Here is a 6,000-nt window from a genome sequence, read left to right on the forward strand (position 1 = left end):
GATCATTCAATTTCACAAGGCTCTCCAAAATTGATGGCATCGTTATACCAAGATGACCTTCCTCGTGCCTTAAAACTGACTCCATTAGAACATACCGCCATATTTTACCACTACCTAGTTTTTCTGCTCTTTAGCATACACTCAAGAAAACATGGCCTCAATGTGATCTCAAAGAGATTGAGTTGTTGCTAGTAGCTCTTAAGTGAATTCTAGGTCCTTGTCAATCTCTCTCTCTTATAGGTATAACGGGGAATATTTTTTGGTGAGCATTTTTCAACAAGTGCTTTTTGGAATCCGGCGATCAAATTCCAAAAAGATTTTCTTTCTCTCTCAAGCCTTCATAGTTGAGGATCCGCTCTTTTTTTCTCTCTCTTGATCCTCCGTCGGCCTCATCCTCTCTCTCTCTCTCTCTCTCTCTCTCTCTCTCTCTCTCTCTCTCTCTCTCTCCATTTGGTGGGCTGATTTTCAGTCATAAGTAGCGTTTATACTTATCTTCTTTGACAATGGAAACATCTTTCAAACCCTTTTTGGTCATACATGCTACGCCTCCTTGGTCTCTTCGTTGCTTTGCATTTTTGGCCCACATCAAAGAATGCACATCGTATTTGTCAAATCCAAGAATTCGTTGCGCATCATGCTCCCATGTTTCGACAAGAAGTATCACATCGGAGTCATTGGTAAGCTCATCAATGCCAATTCCCGCATTCCATGGATACCCGTTACAATTCCAAAAGCTTATTCGCAAGCGTGAGTTGGTCTCATAGATCATGTGTCCCTATTTGTTGGGTGGACTTGCATCCTCCTTAAGTGGCTTTTCTTCTTGAGGTGATACCTTAACCTTCTTGCTTCTTTCCTCATATGCTTTGCGACGTACATTTTGTTGCATAATAGTGCGATCCTCATATACATTACAACCTGTTCCTTTGAGGTAGATCCAACCATTGTCAAGGATGATCTTTCTCTTTACCTCATCAGCCATGGTACATACAATAGGTCTTTCTCCCGAGCGAGGGACTCCTTGTTTTCCAACTCAATGTGCACCTAAGCCATGATTCCTGACATGCCAAAGTGTGTAGCAAAAAACTCTTCAATAGCAACTGCAAGAGATTGGGGTGTTTCCATGCTATAAAGACAAGGAAGTTTACTTGGAATGTTCACACACATACAAAGCACTTGTTCAAAAGAAGAGGAGAAGGTGGGAAGTCGAAAAACAACTTCTTTTAGCACAAGAGAAAGCACATGCATGTGGCAAGTTTTGGCAAAATCTAAAAGGCAAGCGCGTTGAGAGCTTTGGTGACTTGACTCTTGAGGATATGTATATGCATTGTAAGAATCTCTATGAGCAACCCAATGTTGATAAGATGGAGTGTTGTAGCTCCCTTCCGTTTATGTCTCCCTTCTTTACCATTGAAGATGTATGCCGCGCGTTTGAGAAACTTGCTACTCGTAAGGCAGGTGACCTTCAAGGTGTCAAGGCTGAAATGATTAAATGGACAAGCAAGAAAACACGATATTGGATATGCGATATGTTTAACCTTGCACTTCAGTATGGCATGCTTTATGATTGGAGTGCAAATTGGATCAAACCTTTGCACAAAGGAGGAGATGTAAACAATGTGAACAACCATCGCACTATAATGGTTGGTTCTTTAATGGCAAAGTTATTTGGATGTATCATGGAGATGAAGATAAGTGAATGGACTGAAAAGAATGGCAAACGTGCACTTGGCCAAACAGGTTTTCGAAAGCATCATAGCACTATTGATCACCTTGTCACTCTTCGAGTTCTTATGGAAGCGTCTCGATTGAAAGGAAAAAAGTTGTATTGTTGCTTTGTGGATTTCAAGAAAGCTTTTGACATGGTACCGCGAGGAAATCTTTGGAGACGTATGCAAAGCCTTCAAGTGCCGAGAGAATTTATGTATGCAGTCTTTCGCATCTACCAAAAAGTGATATGTCGATTACGTATGGGAGATGGAATTTCAGAATTTTTTGCAAGCAATTTGGTGTCAAACAAGGATGCCCACTTTCCCCAACCCTCTTTGGGCTACTCATTGATGAATTGGAATGCATGGTTCTTGACTTTATGCAGCAAGAAGGCATAGAAGAGGTTAAGATTGGAAATGCGGTGATCATGCTTTTGCTTTATGTCGATGATGTAGTGCTCTTGGCACATACCTTAGAAGATGCACAAAAGCTTATGAGTGTCTTGGAACGCTTTTGCCTACATAGCGGGCTGATCGTGAATGGATCCAAAACCAAGGTTATGCTTGTAAAGACCCTCAATGATGAAAATCCATGCATTGTAAATAACAATGAGAAACTTGAAGTGGTAGATCACTTCAAGTACCTTGGCCTTGAGGTTCCATCCAATCATAAATGGAAGGATTGTGCAATGCGTCGCTTGGAAGCCGGAAAGAGGGCCTATTATGCATTTGAGAACATGTGCAATGCAGGAGAGATCAAGTGTTGGGCTCTCAAAAAGTACCTCTTTGACACATTGGTGACACATGTGCTTCTTTATGGAGTGGAGGTGTGGGGTGGAAGCATCGGGAAGTCTACTTGGAAAGAGTTTGAGAATGTCCAAAAGCGTTTTCTCACCAACTTTCTCCAAGTCAAGACACAAACACCCTACATGCTCTTACTTCTTGAGTCCGGATTGCTTCCCATTGAGGTCTTGGGCATGCAAAGGGTTGTGGAGTACATGCGTAAGACACAACGTATCCCTTTGCATCGACTTCCTAGAATCGCATATGAAACAAGTCAAATGGTTCAAAAGACATGCAAGAGCAAAATACTAAGTTCGGGGTGGATGCTTGATATCAAGAAATGGTTTGGAAGATGGGATGCATGTCACTTGGTCAAGGATGCGTCGATCGACTCCCAAGTTAATGAGGCCTTCTTACAACGCCAATGTATCACGGCTTGAGAGAAATCGGGAGGTTCTCGCTTCAGCCATTACACCACACACGTTGCCCCAAACTACAAATCTCTCTTCTTCTCGGAACGAGGTAACCGAACCCATTCCTACATCCTTGAGCCCATCCCGTTGAGTGCGATCCGCACCATTGCCTCCATTCGTCTTAGCTCCCATTCTCTACGCTGCGAGACAGGACGTTGGGGCACTGGCGAGGAGTGTCATCGACTTTGCACCTTATGTCCTCGTCAAGTGCGAGAGAGTGAGTACCACACACTACTTGAGTGCTCAGCTTTTGACCACATTAGGTCCTCTTTTTCCCATATATTTAGCCATGATCTCTCCCTACATACCTTCCTCTCCCAACCACGATGTGGACTCTCTATTGCGACGCTCATTTCAGCCATTTTTGAGCATCGAGAGTCACTTATGAACTCCACTCACACCACGTGACATGTTCATTTGGTCCCATAGGTCATATTTGACCTCCCAGGACGATAATAGAACTATCTATCTATCTATCTATCTCTCTCTCTCTCTCTCTCTCTCACACACACACACAAACACACACACACACACACACATATAGAATGATTTTTAATCCAAGATAACCCAAAACCACCTTTCCCTTATGGAGGCTCTCTCTCACTCTCTCATAGATTTTTTCCCTTGGTGAACACACCTCGATCAACCATCATCGCTCTCTCCCTCTCTCTCTCTCTCTCTCTCTCTCTCTCTCTCTCTCTCACACACACACACACACACACACACACGGATAAGTACACACCTAAATCATTAAACACCGAGATTAACGCTAACAAGTGGAGAGACAGAATGATTTTTAATCCAAGATAATCCAAAACCACCTTTCTCTTATGGACTCTCTCTCTCTCTCTCTCTCTCTCTCTCTCTCTCGTGCACACACACACACACACACACACACACACACACACACACACACACACACAAGGACAAGTATATACCTAAATCATTAAACACCAAGATTAACGCTAACAAATGGAGAGACTGAATGATTTCTAATCCAAGATAATCCAAAACCATCTTTTCCTTATGGAGGCTCTCTCTCTCTCTCTCTCTCTCTCTCTCTCTCTCTCTCATCACCCAAGTGTGGTAGATTGGTTATGCCATTTCCCTCTTGAATAGCAAGTCTTGAGTTCAACTCTGCTCGTCGGATAGATCTTTAAGGTCTCTTGGGATAGTTTCCTACGATGTTAAAATTCTCTTATTCTTCTTCTTCTCTCTCTCTCTCTCTCTCTCTCTCTCTCTCTCTCTCTCTCGATCTCCTACTCTCTTCGTCATATCCACCAACACACAATTTGGTGCATGCCGAGAAGTACACATAACATCGTGGCAACCCGGATAGAAACATAGAGGAAGAGAGAGAAGATGTGTGTGCACGATTTAGAGAGAGAGAGAGAGAGAGAGAGAGAGAGAGAGAGAGATATCAACTTTCAAAGTGCTTCAAAGACATTGAAAACAAAGCTATTTAAAAGACAAACATCCATTAAGTCTCCCCAATCTCAGAAAAAATAAAAATTCCAAAACATATTAAGCGCATAAGTAAACGGTGAGTTTAGGAAATGAAAAGACAGAAGAAAGTGGAAAGTCAAAAGACCTTTTGTGTCCATATAGAGAGGTGTTTCTCTTCTCTTTTATTTTTCCTTTAGCGTTTTCTTCTCTTCAAAGTGTCCTCTCTCTCTCTCTCTCTCTCTCTCTCTCTCTCAATGTTGAATTCGTCCTTCCCAGCTTACTGTTGCAAATCTACGTGCTTCGCCATTGCCCATTGCTACGTGCTATAGAGTAACACATCGTTTTTGTTGTTTTTGAGATGATCTTTGAATTAGAAATACCTTTTATTTTATTTTGAAGCCATTAGGAATACCTTTTTATTTTTCTGATAGAGAATATTACATTTATGTTGCTTCCATTACTGATAAAGAACATTACAGAATACCTTTTATTTTTTTGATAGAGAATATTACATTTATGTTGCTTCCATTACTGATAAAGAACATTACATTTATGTTGCTTGCAGTACATAAGGCAACACTTGATATAGTGCGGCCACATTCATTTTTTGGAAGCCTCGGCTTTGTAGGAGTGTTGCCCTCTATAAGCAAGAGATGATTCACCACACACTCTAGATGCACCTTATATCTCCCCTCGTCGTCCTCTGTGATGATTCCAACCCTTTTCCAACAAGAGAATGCAAATTGTCCCTTCTCGTTCAAGGTCATCAACAAGCGTATGTTGAGTTCTCTGCGGCATCAATAAAGACGATACACCTCCAACGTTGCCTTGTGAGCCTCTTTAAACCATTCGGCTATATATGTTGCGTCTCCATTGGGATGGCCTCCATAACATCTCAAGCAGCCTTGATGCTATTCTCAAGATCGTTGGACATTATAGCAAGATAGAGAAGCTCTCTAGGATAGTTGTTCAATGCTTACACAAAATAACTGAAAGCACTATCAATTTTATAGCATTTGGGAGACTATTAATTTATTATTCATTACTTTTTTTACTGATGTGACCCCCCTCTCTCTCTCTCTCTCTCTCTCTCTCTCTCTCTCTCTCTCTATGCCACACACAAGGGAAAGTATACACCTAAATCATTTTACATCAAAATTAATGCTAACGAAAGAGAAACAAAATTATTTATAAACCAAGATAATCTTCGTCAAAGGTCCAATACCAATCCATTTCAACTCACCAGCTTCAATACATGGCGAAAAATGTGTCACAAAATTATCCAATCATGGGGATTTACTCTAAGTTTGGATATGTGCATTCATTGCTAAGAGCAATATAGACATCTACTTTCCTAGCATAGGTTGATGTATGAACATGTTTTCGTTTTGGCTCAATCCAAGCAGCTTTAGCTTTTTAGGGAGCTCTTTTCCTGATTTTTACTTGCAGTAGCAATAATAATAAAAAGCTCGCTTAGAAAGGTTTGAGAAGAGAGAGCTTTTGGAGGGAGCTTTCTCCCTTCTCCCTTCTCTCTCTCTCTCTCTCTCTCTCTCTCTCTCTCTATCTCTATATATATATATATATATATATAT

Source organism: Adiantum capillus-veneris, chromosome 20 (assembly GCF_014529385.1).
Source record: "Adiantum capillus-veneris isolate H3 chromosome 20, ASM1452938v2, whole genome shotgun sequence".
NCBI classification, from domain to species: domain Eukaryota; kingdom Viridiplantae; phylum Streptophyta; class Polypodiopsida; order Polypodiales; family Pteridaceae; genus Adiantum; species Adiantum capillus-veneris.